At 38.5% G+C, this 16567-nt stretch overlaps 1 protein-coding gene across 1 annotated transcript in view; it reads right to left on the bottom strand.

Annotated features, from left to right (window-relative positions):
- Positions 1-16567, bottom strand: part of CACNA2D2 (calcium voltage-gated channel auxiliary subunit alpha2delta 2) — a 5241953-nt gene that overhangs the window by 1277760 nt on the left and 3947626 nt on the right. The gene's annotated exons all lie outside the window — the stretch shown is intronic.

The following is a 16567-nucleotide window of genomic DNA, read 5'->3' on the forward strand; positions in this document are numbered from 1 at the left end:
AGGGTTCAGTCCTGGGTCCTCACCTGTGTGGTATCTACTTCTCTGAAGTATAGACTAACGCAGAAGGTCTTTGGCTAACTAAATTTGCAGATGATTGCAAACTAGGAGCCATAATCAAAACTCATAATGATGTGGACATCCTACAAAAGTGCCTCACTGAGACAGATGCCTGGTGTCAAAGACATGGTCTCAAGCTCAATGCCAAAAAGTGCATTGTCATCTCTTTTGGTAAAAACTCTGTACCCATAAACTACCACATAGGCGGCAGTCTACTTATCACCGAAAGTGTGATAAAAGACCTTGGGACACAGGTGGACAGTAGTCTCTCCTTTGATAATCACATCACCTCAGTGGTCAGAAAATCCATCTACGTGGCACACCTCATCACAAAAGGTTTCTCATCCAGAAAAAAAAGAGGTCATTGTTCCTCTACTCATCACTCTCACTCATTAGACCCATTATAGAGTACAATGCCCCTTTTGGTATGTACCTCACAAGACATCTACAACAACTGGAAACGCCGCAAAAATACCTCACAAAGAGGATTACTGGCCTCAAACAGATGCCTTACGCAGACTGTCTCAAAAAACTCCAGCTTTACTCTGTCGCATATCACCTGCTCAGAGGCAATCTCTGCCTAACATACAGAGCTATGTCAAACCCAGATCTGTTGGACATGCTCCACTTAAAGAAATCCCAATCCCTGCGAGTTACACGCTCTAGGGATCTAAACCTTGTCATCACAATAAACAGAACATGCTGGAGGGATAGATTCCTGTCCCAGAGACTACCCATACTCTGGAACAGACTACCTACCTATGTCAAACAGAGCTCCTCATTAGCACTCTTCAAGAAAAATCTTGATGATTGGATGGGTAATAGGAAATTCACCCCAGGGATCACTTCTGTGGTTCTGCTTGTCAGGGGCACAGGAAAATAATTTTCTTGGGTGGCGAAAGCCAGGGTACCTTTTTGGCTAGGCTTGTATAAGCCCTAAGGCCAATAGTCTAGTACCTACCTATGAACAAATTCCCAGATTCCTTGTTAATATTATGCACATACCTCTTAATCTCTTAATGCACACACTCTGGACAAAGCTTGACAACATGGGGGTGCAAATATGGACATATTTCGAATATTGCTCTTATAAACTTGGAGCATTGCTAGAGTGACAGAATTTGTTTTAATATACATTTTCTGAAGAATTTGAGGTCTGAAAATTAAATGTATATCATTATTTAGTAGCTACAATTCTGAGATGATCCCAGTGATTTGCCAGGGAGACAGAGGAGCAGGCCAAAAACATTAGCCGATTATCTGGACATTCAGCAAAAATCTGTACAGTTGAGAGGTATGATTATGCATACAGCTTACTGCCATTCCCAGGATTCGAACCATGGCTGTGTGTCCTAAAAATACAACCATTTGAGTTCCATCAGAGTGAGCTATTTAGAAACTGCTGTCTGTTCCTTCAGTGTTTTCTGTCTAAGTCTCCATTGGTTGTACAATCCGAACTTGTACTTACAACCGTCTTATACAGATATTCCTAGACATATTTTTTATGTAGCACAGAGTGGGTAACAGTTAACACAACATTATTATTCAGAGACTGCAACACTAAATGCCATACAATACCAGAGTTAACACAACCAGTCTAGGATTTAGAAAGTACAGTTTTGTACCTACCATAAATGTAGATGTTCGAGAGTTCACCCTGCTGCAGTCATCGCACTTGGGTTATCCTGCCATCAGGCAGTCCCGCAGTCGGCCTGAGTTCCAAAGTCTTGGTCCGGCGTTGGTTGCTGTCGCTTCTTCCCTGACGTCAGTGCGCCAGGGGTATATAAGAGGCATCCAACGCCATTTTCTTCAGTTTTTCTTGCCCCAGATGTCAGGTGCCCCCAATAGGTTGGCAATATATATATATATATATATATATATATATATATATATATATATATATATATATATATAAATAAAACAATACCTTCAGGCACAAGCAAATACACCACAGAGGTTGTATAGGATAGAGTGGCATAGATAAGTTCAGCTAGTTCAGAGGAGATGGAGGGAGGGTAACCTGGACTGCAGCAGGGTGAACACTCGAACATCTACATTTATGGTAGGTACAAAACTGTACTATGTTCATCATGTTACCCTGTTGCAGTCATCACACTTCGGTTGAATCCCAAAGCTAAGGATGGGTGGTGGAGTCAAACAGGGTTAGAAGAAGCTAGTAGGCCCTGCAAAACTGCAGTGGCAAAACCAGCTCTAGTCTTAGAATATAGGGGTAAGTGATAGTGTTTGGTGAAGGTGTGCACTGAACTCCAAGTTGCAGCTTCCAGGATATCCTTGGTTGGCACTCCCCTGAGAAAGGCTGCTGATGTAGCTGTAGCCCTGGTGGAGTGTGACCTAATGTTAGCAGGTACCAGTTTCCCATGATGCGTGTAGCAGAAACGTATGCAATGCCCTATCCATTTAGAAATGGTCTGTTTTGAGATAGCTTTTCCTTGTGATCCTGCAGCATAGGCTACAAAGAGCAGTTCAGACTTTCTGAATGCCTTAGTTTTATCCAAGTAGTAACGTAATTACCTGTGAATGTCCAAAGAGTGCAGGAGTCTTTCTCCTTTGTTCTGTGGAAAAAAAGGTGGGCAAATGAATGGTCTGGTTTAGGGCCACACTGGATACCACCTTTGGTATAAAGGTAGGGTTTGTTCATAGAGAGACTCTGTCTTGATGAAAAATGATGAAAGGCTCCACTGCCATTAGTGCCTGTAGCTCTGAGACTCTTCTGGCTGAGGTTATTGCTAGTAGCAGGGCAGTTTTCCATGAAAGAAATTTTAAATCAGCTGAAAACGCTGGTTCAAAGGGCGGCATTGTAAGCTTTTCCAGAATAAAGTTGAGATCCCAAGTAGGAGTTGGTGCTCTCCTGGGTGGTCTTATGTCCTTAGCCCCTCTGAGGTACTGTCTTAGGAGTGGATGTGAGAATAAAGGAGGATCCGTGTTGTAATGAGCTGAAATTGCTGAGGCGTGGATCTTAATAGATGAAAAGGAAAGTCCTTTGTGCAACATCTCGGTTAAATATTGTAGAATCTGAGGAATGTTTGGATCAAGGGGATTTTGGCCTTTAGCCTCGTTCCAGGAGCACAATCTTTTCCATTTGTCTGAATAGGTTTTTCTGGTGCTGGGCCTCCTGGCCTCCAGAATGACATCCATAACAGCTTTGGATAGAGGAGTTGGCTGGTTGTTTAGGTACTTTGCCATGCAGCCAGGTTTAAAGTCTTGAATTGGCTGTGTAGAAATCTGATTGTCTCACTGGGTAAGCAGGTGAGGAATTTCTGGTAAAATCCATGGTGGGCCGTGGGTCATGTTCCTTAGAATTGGATACCAATGCTGGCGTGGCCAGTCTGGTGCAATGAGTTTCATTTGTGGCCTCTCTAATCTGACTTTCAGCAGTACCTTTGCTAGAAGAGGCAGTGGAGGAAAGGCATACACTGTTAATGTTTTCCAACTGAATGAAAGGGCGCCCACTTTCCAAGCTTGTGGATGGAATGCCCTTGTGCAAAATTTTTGAAGTTGGTAGTTTTGGGGGCTGGAAAACAGATCTATGTGTGGGCATCCCCATTTTTGAGCTATCATTGCAAATACTTGTGGATCTAGTTTCCACTCGTGGATCCATGATGTTTCTGCTTAGGTCGTCTGCCAAAGTGTTTTTCTTTCCTGGCAGGAATTGTGCTTGTAACTGAACCTGGTAAAACAGTGCTGTGTTCCCCAAGATCATTGCTTGCCTGCATAGAGGGTAGGAATGTGTGCCCCCTTGCTTGTTTATGTACCACATTACTGTGGTGTTGTCCGTCTTTATTATTAGTTGTCCTGGATGTAAGAGGTCCTTGAAAGCTGTTAGGGCATTCTGTACTGCTAGCATTTCTTTTTGATTGATATGCAGATGCCTTTGATCTGTAGACCATTTGCCCTGAATGCACTGTCCTGCCATGTGTGCTCCCCAGGCATAGTCCGATGCATCTGTTGTCATAGTTTGCCTGGCTGTGGGTAAGGTGAAAGGCTGACCCTTGTTGAGGTGACATGCCTGTGCCCACCATAGAAACTCCTGTTGAAGGCAGGGAATGAGTGGAATCATTGTTTCCAAGCTGTGGCTGTGCTGAGTCCATACGCTTTTCAGGTACCATTGTAATTTCCTCATATGCAGTTTTGCAAATGGTATTAGTAGTATGCAAGATGACATGAATCCCAAGGCCTGCAGAATTTTTCTTGCAGGGAGTTGGGTCTTTGTTGCCATTATTTTGAAATACTGAGTCAGCTGTTGTTGCTTGTCTGCCGTAAGTAAGCCATCTGGGCCATTGTATTCAAGCTGGCACCCAGGAATATTATGTTTTGTGAGGGCACTAGTTTTGATTTATTTTCATTTACTGTGTACCCTAGACAACATAGAAGGTGTTTGACAAATGCCAGATGCTTTAAAAGAATGTCCTTGCTTTCTGCTTGAATAAGGCAGTCATCCAGGTATGGGTATATTTGAATTCCTCTTTGTCTGCAGTATGCAATTACTGGTGCCAGGCATTTTGTGAAGACCCTGGGCAAAGTAGAAAAGCCAAAGGGCAGTGCAGAGAATTGAATGTGTGTTGAACCTGCAATGAAGTGGAGGTATCTTCTGCAATTTTGTCTGATAGGGACATGCAGGTATGCCTCCTTGAGGTCCAATGTTACTAGCCAGGTATTCTTGCCCAGCATGGGAAGAAGCTGCTGTAGTGTTAGCATCTTGAATTTTGGTACTTGCAGATAGGTGTTCAGAATTGAAAGATCCAGAATGGGTCTCCATGCTTTGTCTTTTCTTGGGACTAGAAAGAATCTTGAGTAAAATCCTAGTCCTTGCTCATGTGTAGGTACCTGTTGAATGGCTCTCATGTCCATGAGAGCTGTAATTTGTTTTTTGCCTCTGCCCATGGATTTGGTGGCAGGTTTGGCATTCCATTTTTCCTTGGCAAGGTATGAAAGTGGAATCTGCATCCTTGTGAGACAATGTTTAGGGCCCATTTGTCTTTTGTGATGATGTGCCAGTTGTCTGCAAAAAATCCTAATTTCCCTCCCAAGGAAGCTGCCAGGAGAGATTTACTTGGTAGTTTGAGGATTGAGTCATTGTGTTTGTCTTCTGCTAGCTTGGGGCCTGTCTTCTCCTCCTTTCTGGGTAGCAGTACCCCATTGGTGAGGTTTGTAAGGGCCTTGTGACTGACCTCTGCCCCTTGGGCATCTGTATTTGCCCCTCTGTGATCTGTCAGAAGCTGGAAAGGACCAGTTTTTTGTTGGCCAATTTCTGCTGAAACAAGGGGGTTGTACCTGTAAGAAATCCTTGACCATCTGCATAGACTTTGCCTTATCCTCCATTTTCTTTAAGACCTCTTCTGCTTTGACACCAAATAATACATCCTGCTGTGAAGGTGCATCCAATAATTTTGCTTTAACATGATCAGGCAGGGTTTGTTCTTTTAACCAAGCATGTCTACGTATGACAGACCCAGTAACAGCTGCTCTACAGGAAGCTTCCAATGAATCAAATCCACGTTGTAAAGTATGTTTGCCCACCTGTTCAGCTGAATGCAACAGACCCTGCATTTCCTTGAATTCAGACTGTTCTTTATGTGTGCTCATTTTTTGCTTTAATTGAGACATTAGGAATTGCTGATATTTCAGCATGTGAAACTGACAATTTAATGCTCTCATAGCCAGAGTTGCTGAGGTGTATATTTTCTTTCCCCATCTATCTAGGGCTCTGGTATCCCTTTCAGAGGGCACAGGATTTTTAGCCATAGAAGATTTAGCCCCCTTGGGACCCTGGGAAATTGTTTCTGGGTCAGCCACAGGGCTTTTATGAAGGGATTTGTGTGAGTCAGGCACTCTGTAGTATCTGTCTGGTTTGGCTAGAGCAGGAGGTAGAGAGTCTGGATTTAGACTAGACTCCAAGTAAACATCATCCACAATATCTAAAACTGGAAGGATAGCAAGTGGTCTGTGCTGGGGTAGTAAAAGGAACTCTCTGAGCCTTTTCTTAGAATCAGAGTAGTCCTGGCCTTCCCAGTGGAAATGTTCCCTCATGGCATGTAAAGTTTCCCCAAAGGAGTAGTCTTCAGGGGGAGATGCTGAGGGGATAGAGTCTTCAGCATCAGAGTCTTCATAGGGGGGAAAAGTGTAATCCTGTTCCTCAGAAGAATCTGAGGAAATTGAAACCTAGTCAGAGGAAGCATAATCCTCCTCTTGTCTTGGTCTTTTATCTGGAGGGGATGGGAACCCCTGATTAGGGTAATCAAATCTTCAGCCATCTTAAGCATCTGTTTCTTAGGCATGGGGCCTTGAACTGTAGACTAATGTACAGTCTTTTTTGGTTTTAATGGAGTTTTAAGCTTAGCATAAGACTTAATGGTGAGTGTAGTCGGTCTGAAGACACCTTCTGCAACCAAAGGTGTTTCCACTGCACCGGGGTCTCCTTCTGCTCCGGTGTTGGAAGGGCCTAATGAAGATGGCTGCATCAGCCTAGTACACTCCGCTTGAGAATCCGCAGCTGTCTGGGGTTCCAATTCTGTGGTCGTCAGGGGCTTTGTAGGTGCCTCACTGAAAACCTGAGAACCGGCGACAGGCCCAGCAGAGGCCTCGGAGTCTGGCTTGTTCCTAGGCTACCTGTCCTTATCCTTGCATTTTTTATGCATGCTGGTCATTGGCTGCTCCGACAGCATGATATAATTAAATTTCCTACCAAAGTAATGTCATGCGAAGTCAAAACAGCGTTTGATAGTTCATTTATTAAACCTAGCACAAAACCGATAACCTGTGACGTCGTGGTCTGGGCCTAGGCAAGGAATACAATAAGAATGGAAGTCCTTATGAGATATTTGCTTCCCACAAGAAATGCAATTGTTAACTTTTTCTGACATCGGACTGAGGCAAGAAAAGGTTCCCCAATGGAGTACTTAGCTTTATTGAAAACTTCTGACTGAAATTTGATTCGAAAATCTCAGGTGTCGGCCGATCGGCACTTGCGAACTGCTTCTGCTTCGGGCATTGCGTGGCAAGAAAGACTGAAGAAAATGGTGTTGGATGCCTCTTATATACCCCTGGCACATTGACATCAAGGAAGAAGTGACAGCAACCGACGACGGACCAAGACTTTGGAACTCAGGCCGACTCCGGGGCACCTGACGGCAGGATAACCCAAGTGTCATGACTGCAGCAGGGTAACATGATGAACATCTTTATTGCCAGGCAGTTACGGTTTTATTGAAATATCACCTATTTGGGACTATTACTGTCATATTGTCTGGTGTGGGGTGGGAGGGTGGCCTAATGGTTAATGTGTTTGCCTTACAAACACAAGGTGCAGGGTTTGAGTCTCATAAGGGATAATTGGCTAGGCTTAAAATGGCTTGCAAGGGCAGTTAGCTTAGTACTAACCTACGAACCTATGAACAACCCATACACAGTTTTTATACTGCCAGGTGAGTTTCTACTACTTTAAATTTATTTGGTATGACTACTACAAGCAGGATTGTTACTTAGCCTCAGAACGCAGCCTTTGCAGCCTACTTGCATGGGCTTCCTGATTCACAGCCCACTCAGCTGCAGCTGTGAAGGGAATAGAGAAATATTTAGCCATGCCTATCCATCACATACGCAGGCTGGACTTTGGTAAACAGTTATAGATATGACTATTTACACACTACTGGGACATCACCCCTCTGCTTTGCATTTTGGACCCACTCATCCAAGAGCTCCCTTTCCTCAGCTTCAAGTCGGCATAGTGGTGCTGGACCTGCTCACCAGTCCGAGGGATATCAGTGGCACTGCTGAGATCATGAGTGAGATGGTCCCAGGCTTCTGCTTTATATTGGGAGCCCTGGTACTGGCCCTGCAGCAGTCTTTCATCATGGTTATTTACCAGGAGTCCTACAATGATCTTGGACTCCTATATGCCCCAGTGCTGCATCCAGAAGCACATGCCCTCACCAACACTTGCCATACTGCCTAAAGTGGGAGCTGTATTCCTGGCTGCATGGTTTAAATATGGACGATTTCCCACCTTTTGCTGTAATTGGATGGTTTTGAGCATGCTGAGCTAAGCTAAACTACGGGAAAACCTGCTTAGCTAAGGTTGGCAGTGGTTAAAGGGAGAGGTTCAACACTGCTTATCAATGGGCAAATCCACTTAGCTGGACTACTCATGGCTTAGCAGTCATATTTGCACAATGCTCACACCTGGTAAGCAAAGCTGTGCAATGCTTAGCATTGCTTATTTTTTATTTTATAGACTATCTGCTGTATGGGATTGATTCATCATTCATTACATATTATAAATATGTTTACTGTCCCTGACATCCCCCAATGTGCTTTCATTACATTTATTCATGTGTGACTATACTGTATGGGGCACTTTTGTTTATATGGGAGTTTCACAACTGTATTAAACTGACACCTCACATCTGGACCTACTACAGTACTCTAGTTAACAAATATATGTTATTTAGTAGCTAATTATAAAAAACATGTTTCTGTACTGCTTTCACATGTAAAATGCAAATTATTAACAGGGGGATTGAGTCAGGAATGACTGCTTGCAAAGTGAACGCTCTAACTACTACACTATTGCAGTGCTGCTTATATTAGATGTCTCTTATATTGGATGTCTCTTGCTATTTAACTTCTTGTGCTGTTTAAGCTGGACTAAGCATAGCTAAGCAATGGGCACACCCACGCAGCTATGCTTAAACTTTCCAAACAACTCCACACCGTACTATAAAGACAACTGTGGCAGCAATATAATAAACGTATTCAGTCCAAGAGTTCGCCACAGTGGTCACCTGGCTATACGAACACTTCTTCAAATAGATACTCCACAATCAAATTAAACTGGAATAGGCAGTACTTTCATATAAAAGGTAGCCACTTCACCAAAATATGCAGAAAAGTACGATATCAACGTTCAGACACAAAGTAACTTCTCCAAATAATTTATTTGTTAGCGCTTTCACCTCTACGGCTTCATCAGACAATACAAACAACTAAATTTTATTCCATTTAAATAATACTTGAATGATTTCTATTGGTTCACTGTGAAAGCTCTAATTACATCATTTCCTTAATTTCACCATTTTATAAAACATTTTAAAATGACAAATGCTAAAATTCATTCAATGATTGCTCATTACAATCATATTAATGCTTATAAAAAGTATATATGTACTTATAAAATATAAATTATAAGACTATACACAAACATGACTGACATAAACATAACATTTGATGAATGAAATAATAAAATACTCATACCAAGTCTAAAATATAATGTCTACTCTAGAACAATTACTATATATATTATCTCTTAACAGAGAGCTTCCTATTCTTTAACATAGGTTTTAAGGGAACTTTATCATTGATGCCAGGGTTGACATCCGCTCTAAGACGTAATATCCACCTAAGTTCACATTCTTCAGTAAAATTATTGATGTCGCCACCTCTCAATGTAACATCTACCACCTGTAATACCATAAAGCTAAAATTATGTAGTGGTCCTAGAGTATTAACATGTTTCGCTAATGCATTGTGAATATGTCCTTTGCATATGTTATATATGTGATCCCTTATCCTCTCACGTAGCTTTCTATTCGTCTTTCCTATATAGAAAGCTTCACAATGGGAACACTTAGCAAGGTATACTAAATTTTGACTCTGGCAATTAGTGGATGTATTAAACCTAAATTTCTTCTGGGTTATCGGATGTGTAAATTCACTACTAGTGTTAATATAACTACACTGTCCACAATTACCACATGGTAGGGTATTGGTTTCATCTCTTATCCTACTCATGTCATTTCCCTTAAACGAACGATGACATAGCATACGTTTCAAATTCTTCTTGTTTTTGAAACAAAATTGGGGTTTGGGCCCCACAATATTAGCTATTTTGTCATCTAAAAGTAGTGTGTCCCACCGCTTAGTTATTATTTCTTTCACTGTCTCAATGTCAGCTGAATAAAAAAGTGGAATTCTAACAAATTCATTGATTTTTATATCTTTATAATTCTCTTCTAATGGGTTCAGCCTAGAATTTACACATCCGATAACCCAGAAGAAATTTAGGTTTAATACATCCACTAATTGCCAGAGTCAAAATTTAGTATACCTTGCTAAGTGTTCCCATTGTGAAGCTTTCTATATAGGAAAGACGAATAGAAAGCTACGTGAGAGGATAAGGGATCACATATATAACATCATAAGGACATATTCACAATGCATTAGCGAAACATGTTAATACTCTAGGACCACTACATAATTTTAGCTTTATGTAGGCTTCATCAGACAATACAAACAACTAAATTTTATTCCATTTAAATAATACTTGAATGCTTTCTATTGGTTCACTGTGAAAGCTCTAATTACATCATTTCCTTAATTTCACCATTTTATAAAACATTTTAAAATGACAAATGCTAAAATTCATTCAATGATTGCTCATTACAATCATATTAATACCTACAAAAGTATATATGTACTTATAAAATATAAATTATAAGACTATACACAAACATGACTGACATAAACATAACATTTGATGAATGAAATAATAAAATACTCATACCAAGTCTAAAATATAATGTCTACTCTAGAACAATTACTATATATATTATCTCTTAACAGAGAGCTTCCTATTCTTTAACATAGGTTTTAAGGGAACTTTATCATTGATGCCAGGGTTGACATCCGCTCTAAGGCGTAATATCCACCTAAGTTCACATTCTTCAGTAAAATTATTGATGTCGCCACCTCTCAATGTAACATCTACCACCTGTAATACCATAAAGCTAAAATTATGTAGTGGTCCTAGAGTATTAACATGTTTCGCTAATGCATTGTGAATATGTCCTTTGCATATGTTATATATGTGATCCCTTATCCTCTCACGTAGCTTTCTATTCGTCTTTCCTATATAGAAAGCTTCACAATGGGAACACTTAGCAAGGTATACTAAATTTTGACTCTGGCAATTAGTGGATGTATTAAACCTAAATTTCTTCTGGGTTATCGGATGTGTAAATTCACTACTAGTGTTAATATAACTACACTGTCCACAATTACCACATGGTAGGGTATTGGTTTCATCTCTTATCCTACTCATGTCATTTCCATTAAGTGAACGATGACATAGCATACGTTTCAAATTCTTCTTGTTTTTGAAACAAAATTGGGGTTTGGGCCCCACAATATTAGCTATTTTGTCATCTAAAAGTAGTGTGTCCCACCGCTTAGTTATTATTTCTTTCACTGTCTCAATGTCAGCTGAATAAAAAAGTGGAATTCTAACAAATTCATTGATTTTTATATCTTTATAATTCTCTTCTAATGGGTTCAGCCTAGAATTTACACATCCGATAACCCAGAAGAAATTTAGGTTTAATACATCCACTAATTGCCAGAGTCAAAATTTAGTATACCTTGCTAAGTGTTCCCATTGTGAAGCTTTCTATATAGGAAAGACGAATAGAAAGCTACGTGAGAGGATAAGGGATCACATATATAACATACGCAAAGGACATATTCACAATGCATTAGCGAAACATGTTAATACTCTAGGACCACTACATAATTTTAGCTTTATGTAGGCTTCATCAGACAATACAAACAACTAAATTTTATTCCATTTAAATAATACTTGAATGCTTTCTATTGGTTCACTGTGAAAGCTCTAATTACATCATTTCCTTAATTTCACCATTTTATAAAACATTTTAAAATGACAAATGCTAAAATTCATTCAATGATTGCTCATTACAATCATATTAATACCTAAAAAAGTATATATGTACTTATAAAATATAAATTATAAGACTATACACAAACATGACTGACATAAACATAACATTTGATGAATGAAATAATAAAATACTCATACCAAGTCTAAAATATAATGTCTACTCTAGAACAATTACTATATATATTATCTCTTAACAGAGAGCTTCCTATTCTTTAACATAGGTTTTAAGGGAACTTTATCATTGATGCCAGGGTTGACATCCGCTCTAAGACGTAATATCCACCTAAGTTCACATTCTTCAGTAAAATTATTGATGTCGCCACCTCTCAATGTAACATCTACCACCTGTAATACCATAAAGCTAAAATTATGTAGTGGTCCTAGAGTATTAACATGTTTCACTAATGCATTGTGAATATGTCCTTTGCGTATGTTATATATGTGATCCCTTATCCTCTCACGTAGCTTTCTATTCGTCTTTCCTATATAGAAAGCTTCACAATGGGAACACTTAGCAAGGTATACTAAATTTTGACTCTGGCAATTAGTGGATGTATTAAACCTAAATTTCTTCTGGGTTATCGGATGTGTAAATTCACTACTAGTGTTAATATAACTACACTGTCCACAATTACCACATGGTAGGGTATTGGTTTCATCTCTTATCCTACTCATGTCATTTCCCTTAAACGAACGATGACATAGCATACGTTTCAAATTCTTCTTGTTTTTGAAACAAAATTGGGGTTTGGGCCCCACAATATTAGCTATTTTGTCATCTAAAAGTAGTGTGTCCCACCGCTTAGTTATTATTTCTTTCACTGTCTCAATATCAGCTGTATAAAAAAGTGGAATTCTAACAAATTCATTGATTTTTATATCTTTATAATTCTCTTCTAATGGGTTCAGCCTAGAATTTACACATCCGATAACCCAGAAGAAATTTAGGTTTAATACATCCACTAATTGCCAGAGTCAAAATTTAGTATACCTTGCTAAGTGTTCCCATTGTGAAGCTTTCTATATAGGAAAGACGAATAGAAAGCTACGTGAGAGGATAAGGGATCACATATATAACATACGCAAAGGACATATTCACAATGCATTAGCGAAACATGTTAATACTCTAGGACCACTACATAATTTTAGCTTTATGGTATTACAGGTGGTAGATGTTACATTGAGAGGTGGCGACATCAATAATTTTACTGAAGAATGTGAACTTAGGTGGATATTACGTCTTAGAGCGGATGTCAACCCTGGCATCAATGATAAAGTTCCCTTAAAACCTATGTTAAAGAATAGGAAGCTCTCTGTTAAGAGATAATATATATAGTAATTGTTCTAGAGTAGACATTATATTTTAGACTTGGTATGAGTATTTTATTATTTCATTCATCAAATGTTATGTTTATGTCAGTCATGTTTGTGTATAGTCTTATAATTTATATTTTATAAGTACATATATACTTTTTTAGGTATTAATATGATTGTAATGAGCAATCATTGAATGAATTTTAGCATTTGTCATTTTAAAATGTTTTATAAAATGGTGAAATTAAGGAAATGATGTAATTAGAGCTTTCACAGTGAACCAATAGAAAGCATTTAAGTATTATTTAAGTGGAATAAAATTTAGTTGTTTGTATTGTCTGATGAAGCCGTAGAGGTGAAAGCGCTAACAAATAAATTATTTGGAGAAGTTACTTTGTGTCTGAACATTGATATCGTATTTTTCTGCATATTTTGGTGAAGTGGCTACCTTTTATATGAAAGTATTGCCTATTCCAGTTTAATTTGAGTGTGGAGTATCCATTTGAAGAAGCGTTCGTATAGCCAGGTGACCACTGTGGCGAACTCTTGGACTGAATATGCTTAAACTTTACTGCATGTTTAAAAAAATATTTGTTTGTTGTGTTTTTTTTATTTGTATCCTTTAGAATATCCCTGCTAATGCTGAACCGGTTATTAAGCCACTCAAGTTACACACATACTATCACAATTTTATTAATCTAGCTGAGAGCTTTCATGTAAGACTAAGGAGTTCTGTCTGTGTTACTTGGTTCTTGAGATATTTAGAAAATGTGAAAATTAGATCTGTATAAATTAACGTCATAAAGATAACAGTTAATATATATTTACCTGCACTAGACAGAGGTCAAATATTAATGCAGCTGAGTTTGGCATTGTCCAAGTTTTAAGAAAAAATATTTTAAAACCTTGTACATGGCAAGATTTTCAAATTATTGATGCTGATATGAACAAGCAATATGTGACGCCTAGAGGTATTACTAGGAGTTAAGTGCAGATGCACCTGGAGGAATCTCTCAGATGTAATGAGTTAACTTTGGTCCAACGCTCTTCCATTTTAAATGTATGGTAATGGTGAAAATGTTAGTTGTAATTTATGCTGAAGTCCTTGTTTATGCATGACAATAGAGCTGAATTATTTGTTGATGAAAAAAAAACTTTTGTTTGGTACAACTGGGTCACATGTCTTGTTTAAGACAAAACAAAACAAAAAGTAATAGAACATATATAATTGTAAAGCATTACTAAGTATTCAAAAGTAATCCAAGCAAGGCAGGCCGCCTGTTTCCAGTCGAAAATCCTAACGTAATAAAGGCTTTTCGACTGGAAACAGACTGCCTGCCTTGCTTGATCTGATTAAAATACAGTGATTAAGTAGAAATATATGGACTGAAAATCTTCCACACAGAGAAGTTTCTTACACTGTTTTGTTTTTGGACCCACTACACTTTAGTGGGTTGTTTTGAGACTTGGGGGATACCATGGAGGTTACTTGTTTCTTCTTAGTTAAAGACAATGGATGAACAAATACACTAGTGAACGAATCGTTCATAGGTCCTTTTCAGCAACCTGGAATTTAATGTACTAAGCCTTCTAAGATGCAAATCAAAAGGTAAAAATGTGATTTAGACAAACCTTCCAGTAGATAAATCGCCAAACTGGAACTCCAAATGACACCAAACACTATTAACCAAATAGGCAAAAAGGTGAACTCACATGACACTTTATTGTTTAAAACACATCTAGTAGTTAAGAACTTTCATCCCAGATGGGACTTTATCAGAACTACTGTGACTGTTAACAGCTTGATTAAATCCACTAATAAGATCACATAACACTTAAAATAATTCATTAATTTGAAGGGAAATGTTCTTTAAAATACCATCATTAAAATTAACTTAATCTAAAAAAAATCTATAAAACATGTATACATATATATATATATATATATATATATATATATATATATATATATATATCACTGTGTACATTTTTGCACACGTATTATTTCACACATAGTTATTCAACAATCCAGCCTAGAACAACAGAGCAGGCTTCATTTAATCCAGGATATATTTGTGTATTCAGACTAAGCTGCCACATAAGTTCCCTAATCAATATGTGATCTTCTATAACCCTAACTCTCACATCCCTTTTTAACTGTTCCACTATAGTGTATCTAAAAAATGAGATGGACATTCTTTCACATGTCTAAAAAGTCCATTAGTTTCTTTACACTTAATAATGTTCCTCTCATGCTCGTAAACTCTGTCTTTTACTTTTCTAATAGTTTTGCCAATGTAAAAGGCAGGGCACATCTGGCAACATGCTATATATATTGACCAGTTGGTTTTGCAATTTTACCTTCTTTTAACTCTAACCAACTGGCCATTCAGGTTGACCTTATAACACCAAAATGTATTTACATATCTTACAATGGCCACATTTGGACATATCAATTTTACCCATACTGGTACTTCCCCTTTCCCTAAAATTAGATCCTCTTTTCATCAGGTCCTTGAAACTGATGTTTCTTCTGTAAACTATTACAGGGTTATCCCCCAATTGTTGTGTATTTCAGTTTTTCATGGTTAGGGGTTGCCACAGCGGAACTCCGGTCCGCTAATGATTGGCAGTTGGCTTTTACGTGCTGAGTTGCCAGACCTAATGCACAACCTTCAACGGAGGTACACCCATTCACGCATGTCTCCACGCAGAAGATGCTCTAGCTGAGAGTCAAACCAGTCAGCGTCTTACTGTGAGGCGACAACGCTACTGCAGCACCACCACCATGGATCTAATTTGTGTAAATGGGTGTTGGATGATATTAAGAACCAGTTGTGTTTTAACACAATAGCTATACTATAGGAATCCAATGTAATGGTCAATATGCATGGTTTTGAAAAATCTGTTTTAGTTGTTGGTATTGTGATAGATGTCTCATGTCTAATAATACCACAATCCACACCCTCATATGTCTCATTACCTGCGTAATACAATAAGGGACAATATATTTTCCTCAACCATTTATCTAATGAATTGGCCTTCTACTACACTATTTTTGTGCTACAGGATGTGAGCTGGAATAATGCAAAATGGAATTAGAGTAAGCTGTTTTCCTATAAATTTTGGAAATAATTTCCCGGGTGTTATAATCCTTTATCAATTTTACATTCAAGTAAGAAATTTTATCAATACCTATGTCATAAGTAAACTTCAAGAATGCAGTGGTGTTATTTAAATATTCTTGGATGGGGAGTATTATTAATGTTACCCTTCCATGTAATAAAGAGATCATTCAGGTACGTCATATAGAGGCATAATGATTCCTTATACATACTGTTCAGGACAAACTTCTTTTTCCATTCTGTCATAACTGCATTGGCATATATAGACTCACACATGGATCTCAAAGCCACCCCTTTCTCCTGAAGAAAAAAATTGATT

This window comes from Protopterus annectens, chromosome 7.part0 (assembly GCF_019279795.1).
Source record: "Protopterus annectens isolate FY-2018-M chromosome 7.part0, PAN1.0, whole genome shotgun sequence".
Taxonomy (NCBI): Eukaryota; Metazoa; Chordata; order Ceratodontiformes; family Protopteridae; genus Protopterus; species Protopterus annectens.